Here is a 22157-nt window from a genome sequence, read left to right as displayed (position 1 = left end):
TCTTGCCAGCCTTTTACTTTCTCACAATGATAACTGATTTTATTGTGTGCTTCAGGTATTTACTGTGGAACAAGTGAGTTGGGAATCATGGAGCCATCTTGCAGGAGTCATAAAATCATGCTAGAGAGCTAGACAGTGTGGAGAGCACTGTGAGATGGAGGTGGTAGCAGTTGTGAAGTTTATGTTCTACAGGTACTGCTATCAAGACTCACTAGTACAAAATTTTGTTCTGTATAATAGAAAGAAAGGAAGGCAGTGTCTGAGTTTGTTTTGCCCTGCCCTCCTCTGTGCCTTCTAGTATAGAACAGCATCTGGACCACCATTTTTAAAGGGAAGTCACTCTTTCATGTTTCTGTATCTGTTAGCATAATCCTCAGGCGTTTGACTCTTTCAAACCTTCTAACCATGTAGTAAAACGTTTTAAAAGAATATATCTAGACAAATAGGCGACTGACTCTCAAAAGTGTTTGTTCTTTTCTAGCAATGGCTTCTGGTTCAAAAATCCCAGCCATCTGCTTTCCATCTTATGTATATTGATGTTATTTTTTATTTAGTCAGCATTTTATGGGGCCATTATAATAAAGGGAAGCCTGGGTAATTAAAACTGTGTCATGGTTTCATGATCATTAGTGGTAAAACACATCTGTTGACACAAGTTTATCTCCATTTTTTTTCTCTTTTTTTTTTTTTTTTTACTACTTCAGCTGCTTCAGAGATGCTGACACTTTTCTTCTACAACATCACTGTACTAGTCTAATGTAGTCTGTTAATACTAACAAGGATTGGCTGCAAAAGTGTCAAGTACTTAAAATAAAAATGGACAGGGCCATCTGAAATCACAAACTGTTGCCTGCCTTTCCTGCTGCTTGGCCCTTTTTTGGGAATATAGAAATTCTCAACTATTTCATGTTCCAAAATATTTCAGTTACAGCACAGGAGCAACTGTAATTTGCTGTGCTGTAATTAGAAGTTATTATTTCAATATTAATAGAGAATAATGCAGCATGAAAGTCTAAAAAGTAATCTTCATATTAAGTTGGCTAATGATAATCACCTTGGACTGCTAGGTTTGGAAAGATTACTCTCTTCCCCACTGACTGGTAACCTGTGATCACTACCTTTTTCTCTGTAGTGGCTGCTATGTGAGAGTGTTTTCAACCATTCAAAAATGGGAATGTTTTATTATATGGGCATACATACTACACTATCTTCTGACCAAATGTTCTGGATAATTTATATTTCTATTGGGGAAACATTTCTAGACTAACAGTTTTCTTTAAAACTCTGTGAACTAAACTAGTACAAGATTACAAAGCTCATATTGGTTAAATGATGGGCTTGTTGATGTTTCTGCAGTTTGCTGGCAGGGCTATTCCTTAAAAGCAGATCACAACAGAAAGTGTTTTTTTCTGTGTTATTGCACCTATTACAGGCTTTGGAGTCTTGATTTTTATGCTTCACATTCTCTAATCAACATTATATTCCTGGCAGCAAATTAGCCTGATTGGATTCTTGAGACATATGTGGTGCTGTCCAAAGAACAGGATGAGCTGGCTGTCAAACTCTGACACACCAACTATGGTCATTCTGGTCCCTCATGTTTGCCTGTAAAGGTCACTTCATCAGAAGTACCTATGCCCTCTGGAGTCTGCAAGCACTCATATTGTCTAATTTCTGTTCATATAGTCTAGTTTCTGTGCATGGGGCTGAGCATGCTATAGCCCAGATAGGCAGTAGATCCCCACTCTTTGAATTTTTTGAGCTGCAGGATAATACCTGAGAGGATAACATCTGGCAGTGTAGGCTGATGCTGTGTGGATAACAGAATTCTTAATACTTGGTTTGGAGCCTCCTTTTTATCCTACATCATAAGCATAAGGTGGGTATTTTCACCTTAGTCAGCAGATAATAGAGCAACCTCGTTGTACCATACACCCAGACAGGAAGGGTAACAATTTGACAGTGCTGAAAAGAGAAGGGGACTGAATGAAGGGAATGAATTTTGGCTGTGACCATCCCTTTCACACAAAGCTGGTAAATATTAAAAAAATGATCCAGACTCAGGGAAGAAACTCAAAACATGCTATAACACAGGTCTTCTGACAGCTCACCATATGCCGCAACCAGTGACTTCACATGACAAACAGAAAATAGACAAATATGAATAGACCTGTTTTTAGAAACTATTTGGGATTGAATTAGAATTGATCAGCGCATTAGTGGATGTTATCCTGCATAAACAGAATGTCCCTTTTTAGCCCTTGCATGTTAATGCTCAAGCTGATCACTAAGTAGGATGCAAGTACCCCACTGACTTCAGAGAAAGGGAGATGGAAAAAAATAATGCAGCAGGATGAAACCCCATTTTATGCACTTAAAATTAGGGTTTTAAGTTCAAGGCTAGTCTGTGGGGTTTTTTTTCCACTGGGCATAACGTAATGGCAGTGGTTTGCCAGGTGTCTTTCTCTAGGCTCTTGAAAGCACATACATTTTCTGTCCTCTCATCCCTCAATAGAGAGTGTTTTCTGTGGCTGTAGTGGATTTAATTATTTAAGCCTTATTTATGTCCTGGTAGTTTATAGACAACTGTACCTTAAATCTCTGACAGTAACATAATGTGTATTGGGATTCTCAACAGAAGAAATATGCAGACAATATGGTCACTGCTGTAACACCCCTTTATTAAGCTGTGATTGCAATTCATGAAATCATTGCAAAATAATAAAAAAATGGTTGGAAGATACATACCATAAATACAGTCCCTAGAAACCACCTCTCACTTTAATTGAGAGCAGCTGCAATATTGCAGAAGCCCAGGGAACATTGCAGTTCATATTCTCCCTCCCTGGTTCCTTCTAGGCTTCATTCCTATTAGAACGATTTGGGCAAGTCTTTCATTTCCTACTTTACTATCACCTATCTATATACAATCTCAAGGAAATACCCAGGAACAACCCTTTGTCCTGACCACCCTTTCAGGATGTTACAAAGCAAAGCAAATATATCCAGAACATGCCGAACCTGGGCAGTAGCCGCAGGTGAGCCAAAAACAAACAAACCATTCTGGCCCTCGTACCCATCTGGCCGGGACCCTCATCACTCTAAAAGAGCCCACTATCCACCCTGACCTTATCCTTCCCCCGCTGTGTTACCACATATCTTCAGACACACTGCTCACCTGCGACATTTCATACAGGATTGCCCCGCTCACCCTCCCGCCACTCCAGGGACCCCCTCAACCCGCTCGACACCCTTCCCCTCCCCCAAACCTGGAATGGCAAACCTTTGGGGGGGGGGGGGTGGAGCACAATACATTTTGACTAACATACATACTGGCAAGTTTGTATGCAAAGTTTTTACTTAAATATAAACCAAAATTAACTTAAAAGGTCCTTGCACTCAGGAACATTGATCCATAGATGCTATTTGCCCATTTTCTTTGTTCGTTAAACATTTCCCATACATTGGGTTGTGTCTTTAAGATTTCCAATTGCATACGGCATCTGGGAACTCAAGGGAGCACTTCTTTGCCAAAAATTTGCAACACAAATAGCAGTGATTTGGAAAATGTTATCTGGTTCATCTTCTAGTTCAAAGAGTTTGTTTGGGCTAGTCTTTCATGTTACTTCTTTATCATTACTACTGGAAAAAAAAAAACATTAAGTCATACAGTGCTCCCAGAACTCATATCTCCATTGAAACAGGCATTAGAGCAAAGAAATAGTGAGAACCTGGTATTTTTCATTCCCACTTGTATAACTGATGTGAGACTGTAACATATCCTTAGTCTGAAAATATTCCTGTGTGCATTTTTGGAGACAAAAACCAGGTATTAAGAAACACAGAGACAAACAGCTTAATAGTCTCGGTGCATAACTTGCACTAAGTCATTCTCTCCCCCATGCCTATATAAACCATTTTATTTTCCTGAAAGCCGAGTCAGATGCACTAGCCAATATAACCATTTTCACAGCATCAAATATGTCTTTGTGCAACTCTCCTCTTGATAGCTTTAAGGATTGACTAGAGTGAACACAACTCTCTGGGTATAGAAACCTTCAAAACAATTGCCAATCAAACACATTCGATTCCTGCCAATGAGTAGCTCAGTCAGCTGATCTGAGATAGATTTTATGTCTGACATAGATTTTATAGTGTAACTATTTTGAAGAAAAGATGCAGACAAGAAGATAGCATCTCAGAGTGGAACACTCCCCATCATACCAAGTAATGTTAAGGATTATGCTTACAGGTTAATCCTTGTCCTGTGTATTGCACTAACCATTTGGAGTGTGTGCCACACTTACTTTATTTGTTTAAAAAATACATTGCTCTTCCTTACAAGACTTTTATAAACACTAGTAAATAATCTCTCAATGGTTCTGGGAGGCATATCAGTAGCATTAATTAATTTTTATTTTCTTAGGAGAAAATGAGGCACAGCAGCTGTGTCTCTCACCCACGATCTGCTAGACAGTCTGAAAAAGAGAAAGCAAATGAAGCCAGATCCCAGTTACTTGAAGCCTCTCTGCTTTCCCCACCAATATTGTCTTCCTCTTTAATATTTCAGATTAGCTATACAGTGTGTAAAGAAACAGTTCATAATGAGATATTCTTCTGTGGAATTTTTCCAGGGTTCCACCTAGACATGGCATTTTTATTTTTATTTTCACAGGACTCTCCCTTCCCCAGGCCTCACAAAAGTTTTTCTGATGGAGAGATGGGACAACTTGGGAGGTCTGTGTGAAGAACTACATTTTGCTGGATACTCTCCTGCTGTTAGCAAATTGCTCCAATGGGACGACCAGCCAACTAACTCACTCAACCTGTTAAAATGAATTCCCTGTTTTATAGAGTTAGATCCCCTCGGTTAACTCATCTGTTAGATTGCAAAAAATGAGAGAAGACAGAGCACATGCTACATGGGAAGACTAAACAAAGGCTAATGGATAAGGTTTTGTTTAGTACCAGCAAAGGTGGGTACTTCCCTGTTTGTTCTTTGTGCTCTACGTAACTTTTCATGCTTTCCCTCTCTTCTCACTGATTCTGATTTTGATTCTGTAAACATAAACCAGTCAAAAATTTCCACAGGGAGCGAAGAACTCCTTGCAGATTATTGCCAGTATTGTCAAAACAAAAAAAAGGTATATGCAAACCCCACAAAGTATTCTCAGGAGACCCTCATCAATATTTGGATTTAACCAGAGCTCTGTGAAATCTGAATCCACTGCTCTTTACTGCTACCTGTACAAGTCAGAAACTGCCCAAGCAATTGGAAAACTGGTACTAAGTTATAGGCTCTGACTGGATGTTTCCTTCAGTCAGCTTTGACAGTCTGTGAAAGAATACTGGCTTTTGGAACAGCTAGTTCATCACATGAAAACCATACTACAGAATTGTATTATTTCTGCTGCTGTCTTTGAAGATGGGTCTCTGGTTCTCTCTCTTAAAGTTCATTAATATTTTCAGTTGGTAGATTTTGCTCCTAGTAGTTTTCTGGCAGCAGTACTGTTACATCAGTGAGTTTCTGACAGTGTTGGATAGCTTTTGAAAGCTGGTCACATTTTTTGAAAGAGCAATATGTAGTTATAGCTGTGTGGCTTTTTTTTCCCCCTTTATTGTAGCTAGTCAAAGCAACTGATATGACAATCAAATCTGAACTCTGGGCTGTAAAGGCAAGAAAGCAGGGTGTAGATGGGTAGGTAATATGTTAGAGTGTCTGTCAGACGGGAGATCCAGCTACGGCAAATGACAAGATAGGAACTGTTTATTGTGTGTCTTTTTACAGGCTGCATGCAATAGCAAACAATGCAGGGAGGACAAATAAGTTGCTTCTGCTTACTCAGTGTAACTGAAGGTCACTCAACTGTGAAGGGATTTTGCAGTATGACTTAAAGTGGTAAACAGCTAGCTAAAGGACCTGATTGCTGCAAGTTTCAGACCATGAATTTAGCAAGCACAAACAAAGCAACTAGATTGTTATAACCATATATATTCAGTTTAAAACAGTGAACAAAGAATGAGAGCTGTAGAGAGACAAACCCTCAACTTGTGAAGCTGAACTTATTCTAATGCAAGTTATTAGTGGCTGATCTAAAGAGTTGAGCACAAGAAGCATTATATGTCAGTAAAACAACCTCTAGTTTCCTTCTGTTTGGGTTTGTGATCCTTCATCAGCTGCTGACCTTGGAGATGGGACTGTACTCCACATCAGCATGCATGCTTCTTAGTTACATCCTGCTATTTTCAAAGCCATGATATGACAGTTTTTGTCAGTGTTTCTGGCAATATCATTACACAATGGCAGCCAAGATGCTAGCATATTATGGTTAGCTCTGTAACAAGTTCAGCTATCCAGGGCTGGAATGGGTATAGGAGAAAGTAGTCAATGTTTCATCTCAAAAGCAAAATAAGGAAAAAGGAGAAAACGCCCATAATTCACAGACTCTTTGTCACAACTCTGTGGGAAATGCATATCCTTGCATCTCTAAGTCATGGGGGCATTTTTATTGAGTTGTTTTTTGTTGTCATGCTATATTAACTGATCATTGTTTTAATTGTATAAACTCTGCCAGATTGCAAATAAGCTGTAAAATCATACCATCTATGACAAACAGATATTACACAACATTATTTCAATTAGTCTTGATTGTGTTTTGAGTCACTCTCTGAAGCCAGTGAGTCCCAGTCTTGTAAATCTATCAGAAAAGACATCTGTTCCTACACAATTTTTCTGTGCCTAGCAGTCTCCTCTCCTGATTTGATTTCTCAAGTTAAAGACTCACTCTGTTGTGTAGGAAAACACTGTCATCTCCTTGTTTACCATGTGTTGATGCTCATTATGAGATGAAAGTATTCTGCAGTTCTAGAGGTGGATGACTATATTATATTTTATTGAGGAGAAAGGTTGATGCAGACTGAGCATTGCATAATGGAGTATTATTTTAAAACATACGGTAGGACCTTTGGATCAAAAGATTGATACTAACTTGCAGTATAGCAGCTAAGCATTTTTAGCTCCTATTTGGACCAAAAAGTAGTATTTATATAAAGGCATGTCATTGGCTTGCAACTCAGAAGAAAAATCCCCATTACAGACCTGTGTAATTTCAGACCTTGCATGGAAAAAAGCAAAATAAATAAAATTAAAAATCTGCCTATTTGTATCACAGGTTCCTTGGGTGGACAAAGGACAATGACTAGACCTTCAACTTGCACCCAAGTGCAGCTAAGCCAGCACACCTTTGTAAGTGCAATCTAAATGACCTAGATCCTTTCAGGTATGCAGGCAGCACTCTCCCCACCAAGACATAAAGAATTTAGACTAGTGGTTCAGTGTTCAAAATGGTTCACAGACATATAAGGTCAGATCCAGTGAGGACTTAGGTGCCTAAAAGTTAATTCTTGCAACACCAACCTGCTCCTCAGGCTCTTCTGTAGATGCATAGACTCCCTCTGCAGTAGGGGAAGCTGGTTTCCAAAAGAGCCAACAAGTTGAGCTGCTGTAAAAGCCTGGAATTTCTACAGTTAAGAAATTTTAAGAACATAGGTAAATCTGTACACCTTGTTCCCAGTGGACCTCATAAAGTCTGCAGGAACTGTTTCTATTCACTCTGCATCTACAGCCTGCCACTTCTCGAATGAGGTTAGCAGCATCTTTTCTTTCAGGAATTCAACACAGCTCATTTTGCTTCTGAAATGAGTCTCCATTTCTGGTAGCCTTGCCATTTTGTTTTTGATATAACAGTTTGAGCACACTCCTCTGACACAAGAGACTTGGGACAATCCCTGGCTCTGCTGGTGGGAATTCACGCCCAAGAGAATTGCCTTCCAGCAGGGTGATCCAGCTGCCAGATTAAAGGCTACTGGAATGAGGGAGAAAATGGGCTGTCTCTATTTCTTCTGTTAGGCTTGTGCCATTGCAAAATGTAAATAAGAGTCTGAGGCCAAGCATGACTTAGTAGTGGTTGAGAAAGTTCTACTTGCTGTTTTCAGTGTAGTTGCTGTAGTTTAGCTGAGGACTATTTAACGTTGTTAGAAATATGAATGGTACTGACAGACAGGATGAGAACTCAGGATTTCTCTCTTTGTGCTTGTTTTGAAAGATTTACTTCATTTGTAGCTCTGACAAAGGACAACCCTGCACATGTGGAAAATGAGAAGTTTCAGGATTTTTCATGGCACAGAAAAAGGTGACTTATTTTTTTCAGTTAGATGCAGCTGAGCTTTCCAGGGCCACATCTCTGTATAGACAGTCTCTATCTGGATTTGGTCCATGTTCTTTTCCAAACGTAGGCTAGTATCATGGAACACTGGAATGAGTGAGGCTCCTCAGCATAGCAAGTTCATGGCTCTTTGGCAGGCTACAGGCTACCTATGGTACTGAAAAATGGCTAGATCTGAAAGGAGATCACATGTCAACCTGATCCATACGTGCAAACTTGAACTGGTGTGTGTATATCGATATGTGCCAAATATTAATCAGCAAAATCAGACAAAGTTCAAATCTAGATAATTGAACAATAGGATTGCCATCCAGCTTACCATCTGCTATAATATTCATGCATGTTAGTGAATTGTCTTTTCTATTCATACATCTGCATCTAACTGTCCTAGTATAAATCCAAATGGTCTAGAAAGAACGACAGTTAAAGGAGCCTGTGGTTATCATAACACACTCAGTTTATGTTCCATCAACGTGCATGGCTAGTGTTCTCTTGGAAACAAAGTTTGAATAACCATGTCCTTTGAGACCAGGCTCAAGTATCTTCATAAGAGACTTCTACAGGACTGTTCTATTTGGTATTTCATGCAATTATGCAGAAACAGTTATCTCAGAGTTTGGATTTCTTAGACCTACACACTCTGCTGGTTTGACATTGCTTGTCGGATACTAAATGATGACAGACATCATTACAATCAGAAGGACAGCACTGCTCCTCCATTGGGTATAAATCTGAAGCAAACCCATTGGTTTCAGAAGTTTTAGCCTAGGTTTGGTTTTGTGTACATGAGAACAGAATTTGGACCATACCTCTTATTTTTCTTTTGATATAATTCAGTGTATCTGGAAATAAGAAAGCCATATCAATCCCCAAATCACAGAATGCAAGTTTTTAAAGATATCAGCTTTCTTTTACGATCTGGGTGGCCTTCACCATGTCTGGGAAAACATGAACCCAGTGGCCCTGGTAATGCATCACCTGCTTTTTCCAGACTGCTGTAATCAATTTGTCTTTATTCACCACATTACCAAAAGACACTATTAAAATTCATATTTGTGTGTTCTCCCCAGAGGGTAAACCATCAGAGATCTCCAGGGTTTTAGAGGGTTTTTTTGTGGAGATGCAGAAGGCTTTAATTAGGTTTAAAATAAGATCAAATTTCTTCCCTACAGTAATATCAGATACTTCCACCAGATTCCTGTAGGGCTATTTTGCTCTCTGAAAACTTGATCAATTCTCAACCTCACAAATTACATCTTTTGTTTACATTTTTCTAGAACATCAAAGCAGAGAAGTGTTACCCTTAACCAGTGTTTCCAGGCTTAAATAATGATGTTTCAATTTTTTGCTTAAAGACTTATGATGATCTCTCCTTTAGACACTGGAATGCTGTGGGCCTGAAGGATCTTAGTTGCACTTAGGACTGTCTTTAAGATACTTGGTATTTTCTAAGAGGTGAATCCTGAGGTTATTCCTTAGGCAAAGCTGTTGAAATAAATGTAGTTCTGCCCAAAGAATGAAAGAATAAGAACAAAGTAAAAACTTTAAATGTTGGCCCCAAGATATTAATGTCTTCTAAACTGTCAGGAGAGATGCAGTATTGTTTTATTTAAGGAATTTGTTCCACTGTTTTGCTAAAACCATTGACATTATAAATGAAGGAAGGAGTTTCAGTTCTTCTTCTAGATGCCTCTCTCTGCAAAACATGACCCTAGAGAAGTCAAACATCCAAAAGAACATGTCTTTGGGCTACCATTCCCCTGCTTGCATTTGAGGCATCATCTTTCAGAAGAGCATCTCATGAACATGAGCAGAATTCCAGAAATAAATAAAAATGCAAAACTGATTGGAAAAGGGGAATATGTGGTAATAATAATCCCACAATGAGACCTGTCATGAAGAACCTACTGGACCTTCATGGCAGAGCCACCAGTAGCTGCACCTGTGTCTGTCTACCCACTTACTATGCTCTACTTGTCCATCATGTCCCAGAGTGTTGTTGTCTGGAAATCCACTAGAACACTTGATTGCTGTTTCTAAAAGACAAATCTTAGTTTTCAAACACTGTAAAATTTCTTAGAGGAAATTCGCACATAAATGTGGTTTGGCTTCTCTAATATTCCATTTTAATAACTCCCTGTATCTCCTTTTTATACAAGAAATACATTGTATTTTTTTGTATCCAATAAATGTTTCTTTGGTGTGTACTGTTCATTGTTTCCAGTGTGAGAAAAGTACTTTCTATAATTAGTGTTCCTACCCATAAACACTGATCACTTGAATCCCATTTTGCTTCATTCATACTGTTTTCCACACTCTGCTGCTCTGTTTACTGCTGGATTCTATATCTATCCACTTACACTCCAGAGTCTTAAATGACAGCTAAATCTGGAGCAACCATGCACACTGTTCTGTGGTTATCTAATGAAGTCTGAACACACTCCCTGTCGGTGTTGGTTGTCCTATGGTTTCTCTCCTCCTTTTTGCTATGAACAATCCCACATTTGACTTTCCCTACCAGTCAAAAAGAGGAGTTTTGCAGCAAGTTTGGAACAGTAAATGTTCTGAATGACCAGTCAATCATCTCTACTGAATGGATAAAGGGCTACTGTCAAATTTAACATATTACACCTGAATTCTGCCCAACTTTCCCTCTGTCAGAGCAGTCGTTCAGATCCCCCTTATTTATTTGTAGGAGCCTAATTATTTTTGAGACTTTGACTGTTCTTTCAAATATAGTTGAAATGAACGGATTTTTTCTTTAGAAGGACAGGCTTAACATGATTGCTGGTGGAGTGCCATCCATTTTGCTGACTGTACGAGGAGTTCTTTAGAAAGCATACAATTCTGAGAAGCTTGTTATTCCCACAGAACAAAAAAAATTATCAAATCATGATATCAAAAGCAAGTTGTGTTTCCCAAATATTCCAGTATTTTGCAGTCTTCTCCATACCATCTCTGTATTGAGACTCTCAAGTCCCTGCAAAATTACTAGTGCCCTGCAGATTGCAGTAAATATTAATGTAATGCAATATAAATAGCACTTCAAAACTAAAATGGTTGCAGTTGATTTCTTTGATGAGTGCAGCACTGGCAGAATCTTGCAAAAGCAGTTTTGTGGTCACTTTTGGATCAAACTTGAGACCAATTTCAAGTCTTTTTTCCTAGTCTTATGAGTTTCCCTCTTGATTCTACCTTTTCTATGCAGCCCTATACAACAAAAAATTCTAAGTGTCAATATATGCAGCCTGCAAATGATACTCTGGAAAGAACTGGAGTACTCTGCATTCTGTCCAGCAAAGCATATAATCTCTTTCTTAATTTTAGGCATGTGAGTAACTCCACTGAAAAGAACAGAATTACGTAGTCAACTGGTTCCTGGCCAAAGTACTGAGCCTATAAAGTATTGAATTCTCAGGGAAAATAAGCTGTCTTGGTATGAGTGAGAGAAACTTTTGGAAATAGGAGAGTACTATATATCATGCAGGTCTATTATTCCATTATTTAGTTATGCCAGTTATTGTATGAATGTCCCATCAATTTTTAATTTATTTATTTTCTTTACACAAAGTTCATGCATTTAGGAATGTGTTCAATCTGTCAAACAGTATAATTCCAGATAATTATATTCTATTTTAAAGGACATACACACTTGCAATATGCCAACATTCAAACATCTGGCGTCTAGATTTTTGGGATTTCCTTAGAATTTACATTCCACGTATCCTGCTCAGCTCAGTGGAAGCACCTGTACTGATGTTACCACACAAATGTTACCTAATACCTTCTCTGATCTTACTGCACAAATGTTACCTAACACATTGTCAGAAATCAAAATACAGTTACTACTTTTCCAGTTCTAATATGGATGTAGCACCTACTCTAACCTTTAGTTAAGATACTCTGTTGTAAAAAAATTCTGTATGAAGCTGTGACTTATGCTTCTATTTAAAACATTTGTTACTAGACTCACAGAAGTTTAAACATTTGGTTTTGAGGACAAAGAAGAAAAACTGTAACTTTCTGTTTCTTAAACTCAGAGTTCATATTTTCATTGAGATATGTATTTCTATAGACTATACCTGTAGACACTAGGGACACATTGTGTATGTTGCATATAGTTTACTGGTACTTATTTGGAGTGGCTTGCTTTTGGCTATTCTGTACTGAAAGTGGTCCAAACTCAGGCATGTATACCCTGCAAACACTCTCTTCTCACACTAAAACACTTATCTTTTTCCATAAATACAGAATATCATCCTTTAATGGGTAGGATAAACAATACTCTGCCACAATCTATGTTAAATTTCTGGTGTCCATTTTAGCCGATCAGGTAATGTAGAATTTTATTCTACAGGTGAGTTGAGAATCTCTAAGGCATTAGTTATACATAGCCAAAGAGAAGTACACCCTAGAACTGCAACTGGACTGCTGTGTATTAAACTACTCTATGGAAAAGCTATTTTTGGATAATATTAAGAGGGTTCTACTATGTTAATATGTGGGTTTTTTTCCTTCCATCAGTTAAGTAAAGTGTGTGAAAAATATTGTCATTAAATCCCAAGTAGTCTCGTAAGTGGGATAAATGACACAATTTTCTGCATTATGCTTGATATGCCCTTTTCAGCATCTGTGACCACAGATGTAGTCCCTTCCTTCTTCTGTTACCTCTCCCTCAATATCCTCTGTCCCTTATGTGTGTGTGGTTGGCCCTGACAATCAAATGGTCAAGAGAGTACATATGTATGCTGTGATTCTATGCTAGATGTATGTTTACTGCCTGACCAGCCTGAGAATACTCTAAGGGGTGGTGACAGACCTTCCTCTATTTTAAGAAGAGGACTGCTGAGATCCCACTGCAGCTTTTCTGCCAGTGGACGCATCTTCATCTTTTCCTGTTAAGCTCAGATAGTGTTTTAATTTTTTTTTTCTTCTGAGGAATATGGGTGATTCTGCTGCTTATATTTGATGAGAAGAAGTACAGAGACAGACAGGCTTCATGAACTGCTAGCATTTTTCTCTTTTGCTCTTGCTAGGTCTTGCACATTGACTGGTCAGGCAGAGACTAAACTTTGAAAGACTTCTCAGGTAAGCACTGAAGGTGCTGAAGGTGCTACTGGACTTCATAGTTCCCTGAATTTAGTCTGAAGGTATGGTCCTGACTCATTTTGGAGCATTCATATTTGCTACTGCAGCTTTTTAGAAATCAGTCAGGGCTCCCAGGTGATCCATACTATGAAACACTACAGAAAAGTTTGACAGGGCTGGTATTAAAGGTTAAGATACTTTGCCAAAACATATGAATATCAATTGTTCATGATGCAGATACATATCTTAGATATGTAAGATGTAAATTTGTCCTACCCTAACACACAGTTAATAGAATGTGATAACTAAAAAATTGTGATAGAGATTGACTTTGGATAAACAGCTTACAAAAAAAAGCTGACTAGTAGGTAGCATTTTTCTTCATCAAAGTTCTTGCATAGAAGAAACTACATTTGTTTTTCCTCATTGGCCAAGCGAATTGCTCAGGATCTTCTGGAAATAACCCATATGCTTAGAGTGGGACTTCATTCCATGCAGATCCTGGTCAAGATGATTTTCTGTGAAAGCTTTTCTGTGAAAGATTTCTTCAAAGCCAGCCCTGGAGCTAGTCCAAGAGGGTAGTCTCTTTAGGAAAGCAAACCTAAAGAAGACAGAATTAAGAAGCGTATAACGGGTGCACTATCTCTTGCCATTTCTGCCCATGCATTTGAGTCAATACTGAATCAAAGAAAAAAAAATCACAAGGACAGTGAATAATTGCTTTTGCTTTGTGAAGTTCTGGAGATTTTAGTGCCATTTGCTGTTGAAAGCAGAGAAGGGAATGATGCTCTAAGGACAGATTACAAAGTTTGGTCTAATAAATATGAATGAATATACAGGCTTGATCGTTCTTTCACACCAGTGAAACTCCATGGACTGAAATTAGGCACACTAATTACACAATATACTTCTGTAAATGATTCTAACTTTGGAGTGAATGAACTGTAATATAACCTAAAGCACAAAGTGAATGTGCAGCCCTGGCCCCTCAGGCATGTTTAAATAGTAACACAGATTGTCATCATGTGTTTTTAAATTTTTAAAACTAAATAAAATATAACACTGCATGTAATACATACTTTAAATTGCCGATGTGTAATAAATATCTCCATTTATGACAGACTTAGGCAAAAAAACACAATGAGGTGTGGTTATGGAACAAATTTTGCTTCAGGTTCACTTTGTACTTTTAACCACCTCTGTTAATTACACAGCTGAGATTATGCCCTGGAGAGTTTTAATTTTCTTGTGATTATATAATGGACTCTTGCTAATGTCAATATTCAAAAAAAAAAAAGTCTAAGAATGTTTTCAGACAGACTTTTAAGTATTAATATTTGTTAAACCTCTTTTTACCAATTCTGACCCCCAACTTAAAACATCTAAAAATGTTTCTTTGCCATGCAGCTTTTCTTCAGTGTTTGCACTACTGTCTCATATATATGATTTTTGAATGTCTGCCATCACCTTAGGTTTTTTTTAGACCAGAAATGTCTTTTCATAATGGCCCTGGAAGATAGGGAATACTCACATCTGCGTTTTCCTGGTAGGGCACAGACTTGCTTGGCTCAGTGTGAGATAGACATCCAAACACCTCCAAGGTGTGTACGCAGTTTGCCCAAGGTCAGTCAGGAATGAACAGGAGTTGTCTCTGTTTCCTGAACTCCCAACTGATGCTATAAAGACCTGGACCCTCCTTTGCATTCCATATATGCACACAGGGAAAATGGTCAAAAAGCAACCTAATTATGAAAGAAACGCAACAGTTTGAGACATGATGACTGTACACTGTAGGAAACACATGCTCACCCTATGGAATGCCAGCTTTCGTGGCAGGTGGGACAATTTATCAGGCTCACAGCCTGTTCCCATAGCCTTCTTCCCTGGGTACAGTGCTGGAGCATGTAAGGAGCGGGCTGTGTGTCAGATGAATTGTTTTGGCAGCAGCCACAGCTCCCACCCGGCCCCAGCCTTTCCTGATGGCTGCTTGGCTGCTCTCCCATCACATGGGGGCTAAATGTCTGGGATGTGACAAGCAAATGACCCCTGGGCAAAATGGCGGCTGGGAGCAGCTGCCATTGCTGGGAACGCTCATCCAGCATGCAGCCAGCTCTCCTGGTTCCCAAGACGTCCAGGGAAAGTGAGGCAGCGAGGCACAGGCTGAAGGGCTCTGCTGCTGTGGCCACAGCTTGCTCCCGGCAGCCCTGTTTGCTAAGGCAGCTCAACCTGCTGAAGCAGGGACTGACTGAATTGTGCAGGGGTGTGGGGAAGCCAGCGCAGCTGGGGAGCCTGGGCATGGAGTTCCTGCACTGTTCTGCTCCCGCTGCCACTGCAATCAGTGATGCACCATGCCTGGTTGGAAAACATAGGCACCTCTGGGTTTGTGCAAAGTTTTGATTAGAAAGACTACACACAGTGGCTAGCATACGCTGTGCCTCTGGAAGGGGATGGGTGACAAAACAGACAGCAGACCCAAATCTTCAGCTGCTTAAACTGTCATCACTCCACTGGCCAGTCTGTGTCTTTCTGCTCCATACTAGTTTCTTTTCCTTCCTTCTGAGTTCATTTTTTCAAGAAATTTGTTTTGTTCTAGCCATATTACAGTGGTTTTAAGGCTTCAGCAGGCAACACAAGATCTTAAGGGTCTTAATGCTCATTCACAAAATATCCATTAATTTGAGCGAGAATGCCAATTTTACCACCTTTTGGAATATGTACTAAGAATTTACTGTAATGTAAATAATTTACTCCATACTTTGAGAAAGTAAGTATAGTGGAAAATTATAATTAGCCACTAACTTCTAAACTGAAACAGCAATATACTTCTCTGGTGTAATATATTTTCCAGTCATGTGATGAAGAAAAGCATTTTTTTGAGCTGAGCTCACTTAAAGTTCAAAAGATAAATATATCACAATGACAAATTGCAAAATGCTGTTCATACATTTAGGTAAAAATTGTTCCCTCATTTGTTTGTATTTCACATAAACTGTATTACTGTTATTTCCAAAGAAAATATAGTACAAAATAATTCTGATTAAAAATACAAGTATTGTTAATGGACCAAAGCAGAAATTTATCTTAGCTTGTGGGGCAAAAAAAAAATATAGAAACTAAGTGTACTCTTTTTAGGTAAAATTCATTCCACAAAATGATATCCACTCAGCCCTGTAACTGCCTAATCTCCAACTCAGGGTCCTACAGAGTGGGACAAAAGTGGAGTAGCTAGTGCAGGGGGTTTTGCATCTTTTCTGTTCTGGGTGGTTGAGAACTTCTCCACATGGGAAAGAGGTCTGAATTTACAGCACCGGCAGTCTGTCTTAGCACTTGTCCGCGATGAGAAATTTAAAGAAATTTGGGAGCAAATTTGCCATGCTCTTGTGACTCCATACATGCAACTGTGAGGACGCCCAACCTGCTGTGAGTGTGAACTGGTTTATCTGGAAGGCTAAGGCACACTTGCTGGGCACAAAATCAGTCCATGTAGGGAATAAACATGCAGTAGATTGATGCTGTCCATTTGCCACTTAAATGCATCCTCTATGTGTGGAGTCACAGGCAAGAGTCAAAGGTGCCCACGGCAACAGGGCTACTAATTTCATTTTGTCCTGGGAGTAGAGAGGCACTTCTCAGTTACATTTTCATGAGTTCTATCCATACATTATGACACTGTGAGTTGAGTTTTTTATTTGTTTTGGTTAAAGCTTATGATTTGTCAAATGAAGCATCAAATTCTGTTTTCCCCCTGTATCGCTAATTTACCCTACATGTGTAGGTTCTCTGTCTTCAGCAGATAATGAGCTTTTGGTATAATGAGTAAGGACTTTCCACTGCTCCCTTAGTTTCATCTTCATGTAGCTTACCATTGACTAACATGTACAACTCAGGTCAAAGGATCTGCATTTAGAATACAAGTAAAAATAAGGACATATGGCAACAATAAATCTGATCCTTAAAATTATACAGCAACAAAAGGTGAATGAGTAATTTTATTGTTAGAATATATATAGTAGAGTAACATGTTGGGATCAGAAGTATTATTTATCACATATACAAGGCAATGAAGTGGAGATCTATAATTTCAGTGCTAACTGTTTCATGTTATCAGTTCAGAAATCCCTTATGGAATTGATATACCCTGATTTCTCTCTCCAAACAATTATATGCACCCTGCCTTGCTTCCAACACATATGCATGTTCTCTCGTTCTCACACACACACAAAGGATTCTATAACAACAGGACTATTATAGAGAATGATCTAAAACATGTGGACTGCAGCCAATACTTAGATATGGTATAGTAAATTCTGGAAAGTATAAAAAGGAAATAACTGAATTCATTGCAGAGAAAAATGAGCCAGTCTTAAGTACTTTTAATCACTGAATTTCATATAAAACCATGTGCAAGAGCCTAATACTGAAGGGAAAAGGAAAGGGGCTATGGGAGAGGAGAAATCTAGTTCCACTGGGATTTTGGATGGGAGTTGCTTAGCATTTTTATAAGAACCTTTCAGGAATTAATGAAAACCATTTAAGCAAACATATAAATATGTTTGCCAAGTTGTATGACAACTGTGACCTGTGAATCTTATCATGCATCCCCACGGCTCAATATGAGCTAAAGGGGTAGTCAGTATGTTGCTGCTCTTTCCCTCCACAGACAGCTGTCACACCTGCTTTGCAGGCTACTCAGTTACTGTGCCCAGTCCCTTTGCCCAAAGGGATCTCGGGGAGGGAAAAACAAGTCACCACAGCAGTATCAGAGACGAAGGAAGAGTGAACCACTTTCGTTCCCCTTTCTCAAAATATCCAGCTGTATCCAAGTTTCTGCCAAATCAGTTTTTGCTCAACATCCCAGTGCCCTAAGCTGAGCTCTATTGCTCACTTTCACAGCTAGGAGGCTGTGGATTACATCTCCTCTGTGTCTGCCCCTTTGCCATTTCCCTGGGCAGATATGTTGAGCCTCTGTAGATATTCACAGGCATAGGCAGTTGCCCAGAATTCTGCAAATAGCTGTGTTCTATATTTGCATATAATGCTGTGTATGAACTGAAACCTGCTTGTCATTAATCAAGGGTTTTAGTGAGCTAGAGTTTTTCACTGAGATTTTTGCTGAGCCTGGACTTCAACATTTTCACACTTGCAGATTGCACTTTAAAAACCTGACTGCCATCATCTGTCTGATAAATAGTTGTTCAAAAGTGTAACAAATGCCAAACAACACTTTCTTGTTTTAGTTAGTGTTAGACATGGATGTGGGAGAAGGATAGAGAGGGGCTTTTTAGAAGTATTAGTCTTACTAAGCAGAAGGTGAAATACCCACTTCAGCAGCCTGTTTCACAACTGCTTCCTAAAGCACATGGAAACACTTGAGACTGATTCTGCCAACTCTGCTCATTCAAAATAGAACTTTATCAGAAATCAGCTAGTCTTCATGGTGCTATTCTGCGTAAATCAGGTTTTACCTGTTAACAATAAAAAAGCAAAATTGCTAGTGAACAAGAAACTACAGCCATAAATTAAAGAACTGAATCTGCATTAAGAAATTAAAACCAAAAACAAATTCAAAGATTCTGTGAGTGAAAGGGCAAATTTTATTTTGAATTAATGAATGTATGAATCAATGAAAAAACACTACCAGAAAATTGGCTCTTTCAAGACACATCTTCAAGCCCAGAGCTAGTGAGAACTAATGAGCAGAGGCAGTTCTATGGAGGGGACAGGAACACTAATTTGCTGAGATGAAGTACTGAGTATTTCATACAGAAATGCAAAAAGTAACTTCTGGACTGAAAGAAATCCTATTATGAATGGTGACTGCCTACATGTATAGCTGTTGAGGTGCAGTGGAAGCATGTTTTGGCCCATAAGGTGGCTGTGTTGCATTTTGAAGTAGCTTTTAGGTTGGAGAATTGTTAACAAATAATCCCATGTGGGCCTATTCCACTGCAGCTGCACCAGAGTTAGCAACAATGGGAACCTTAGTATAAACAGCTTTCAGCTCCAGCAGCCATTTTCAGCACTGTATCAGTTAACCCTGCTCTGAGGAGGGTTAATTGACACAGTGCTGCAAATGTCTGACTAGATGAAAACTCATATATTATGCCTCCCAACATCTCTAACAATTGTGCAGCTGCATTCATATTGGCAATGGTGGGAATTTGGAGGAGGGAAGAAAATTCCCCAGTGCAGGCAAGGCCTGAGAGTGAGCCTTAATGTTCTTCTCTGGGTCTTGTTTGTCAGTCACAGTCATGCTTCCCTAAAGCATTCTCCCAGCCATCTCCAGGTTGCTGATTATGAAGCAGACCACTGTTGGTCCCACCAGCTAGATGAAAAGAGTGGAAGAGTGGTGATTCACCTTGGCCCATCTGATAAGTGCACTCAAGTTTCCTCTCTCTTCTGTCTTGCATCCCCAAAGACCAGAGGGAGCCAATTCAAAAAGAACAAGGGAAAACAAAAGTTAACTTTTCCCAGAAATACAGACAATGTTTGCAAAATGTACTTCTCCTGTGAGGACTGTTTCTCTAGAAGTAGAATATTAGGATTCCCAGCTCGTTGAGTACCCAGTGTAGCCTTTGAGTACACAAATATCTTTGGCTGCTCTGGCTGGCCACAAAAGTGAACTACCCAACCGATATACAACCCCTCTAGACATGGCAATCTCTAGCACTGGTAGACTAAGGAGCTTTCTGAGGCAGTGTAGAGCTGTAAGCTCCTTGAAGAGCTGAGGAAATGAGCAGAAAAATCCTTGTAAATTTTACCATCTGCTCTCCCACCGTGGCCAGAGACCTTTCAAAGTTAAAATATTGCTGCTCTCCCTGAGCTAAGGTCTTAAACTTACTATCACTACCACTTTTGAGTATCTTATATTCCATGAGAACTAGGATGGAGAAAACATGACCTCCTTGAGCAGAACAGAGAGGTGCCGTGACTCTTTGCACTCTTACACACATGGTGAGCAAGCACTGTAAAGTTGGTGACAAACTTTCTATCACACAGTCTGCATCACAGACCTTCAAGGAAATGTTATAACTTGGAAAAAAAAATGTTCTCTCCTTGTGTAAAGAACTGCCAGTTGAGACCATCTAAGCCCACAGAATTCCACAAGTGGAAGTCAGTTATACTTACGTATGGATTATGTTAGGTTGCTGTCTATAGGTGACATCTCCCCATGACCATGCACAGCATGAGCCTATTGATTTATAGGCTGTGATTCTTCGGCCTCCACGGACTTTTGAGAAAGGAGGTGATGAAGAAGTGAGCAAGGAAAGCTATTTATTGGTGCTATTTATAAGCTCCAAGGCCTATTTAACCTGTAATTTTCTGTCTTCCTAAAAGATACTTTCCTGCAATGTTGGGTTCTTTGTTCTGATGCAAAATATTATTGTTGCTGTTAGAATACACAACTGAAAAAATTGTCTCAGAACAGAGACAATTAACCCTCTACAAGCCACCACACTGACTACAGAAAAACAAATGGCCTCCAAGTGTTCTGGGTTAGGTAACAAAATCTGCACCTTATTTTTCACTGTCTTCTTCTTAATCTTCTAGGCAGTTCCTTTTATTTCTTTGGAAATTTCCTGAGTATTTAAACCCATGGAGAGTGAAACCAGGCCTTATTTTATGCCTATAAATTTCCTATCTTATTATGAATGCTTCTGGGGTGGAAAAGAAAAAAAAAAAGCACTGACAATTAATACTTTTGTTGATAGACCAAAGCTTAAATCTCAGACCAAAGCTAGTGGAAAGTAGGTCATCTCTACTCCACTGACTTTGCAGGATTCCCTCAAATTAATTATACAGTTGTATTCACTGGTGTTTGCATGGAATATAGTGCAAATATAGTTATACTGTCAGAAAATAGATTGGAACAGTGGAAGGAACAGCTACCACATCTCTTTTGGAAAAGAACCTGGGATAAAACCAAGAGCTGTTTCTGGCTCCTCAGCTTCTACCAGCCACTTGCGAAAGCCGGGCTTTCTGGGTTCTGGATATCATGTTGTTTACCTCTGTTAAAATACTCAGAATATACATGACGTAAACCCAAGTTTTTTTATTAGTCTAGACAGCTTTGTATCTCCAGAGCTGCCATCAGGAGTATCACATTGGTCTAATCTAAGGACTTTTGGTTAAGGAGGTAATCAGGACAATTTCAAATAAATGAAAGACCCACCGTGGTTTAGATCTTGGATACTAACTCTTATGACGGTGCATCTGTTGGCAGATTGTAGAAAGACCCAAACTCTTGTGCTGGGCACAGTGCAAGCGTCAAGACCTTTTTTGTCTGGAGCAGCTTTCAAACAGTGATTTTAGGAACACTGCTTCCATATGAAGATTATTTGTTTATAACTATATGTAAAAAATCTTTGGACTACAGTATAGGTACTAAAACTACTGAAAGGAAGACTAGTAGAACTATTAATAGCCCATATAGAATGACTGTGCGGAGATGGCCATTTTGGAGCTACAGACTTTTACCAATTTCATGTACCACTTTCTTTCAGAGAAATGGATACATGAATATGCTTTAAAGAGATTAATGGATGTTATAGAGGTTATGTGCTGCTACACTTCAAACTATAGATTTCACAGCCTCCGCTTGGAATCCTGATCTCATACAGCAGCTTATCATTTGATATCCAGAATAGATGTAGGGCCCTGTGGATTGCTTCATGGTGTGATGGTAACTGAGTATTGTACGAAGTGTAGTTGGGACTACAAGACTTTTCTTATAGCTATTACATTGAACAGGTGGACTGTGTCTATCTTCCATAGCTGGTTGCTTTTGGGGATGGGAGGGAAGCAGGCTTTGGGAGCCTTATGATTGGATTAAGAACACTTTGG

The 22157-nt window shown here is 39.1% G+C and overlaps 1 protein-coding gene across 1 annotated transcript in view; it reads left to right on the top strand.

Moving 5' to 3' along the window:
* Positions 1-22157, top strand: part of LOC127474681 (uncharacterized) — a 141500-nt gene that overhangs the window by 11366 nt on the left and 107977 nt on the right. The window lies entirely within an intron of this gene.

This window comes from Manacus candei, unplaced genomic scaffold (assembly GCF_025592945.1).
Source record: "Manacus candei isolate 608988 ecotype Guabito, Panama unplaced genomic scaffold, ASM2559294v1 h1tg000043l, whole genome shotgun sequence".
Classification (NCBI taxonomy): Eukaryota; Metazoa; Chordata; class Aves; order Passeriformes; family Pipridae; genus Manacus; species Manacus candei.
Note: the sequence above shows the minus strand (reverse complement) of the source record. Positions and strands in the feature narration are given on the sequence as shown.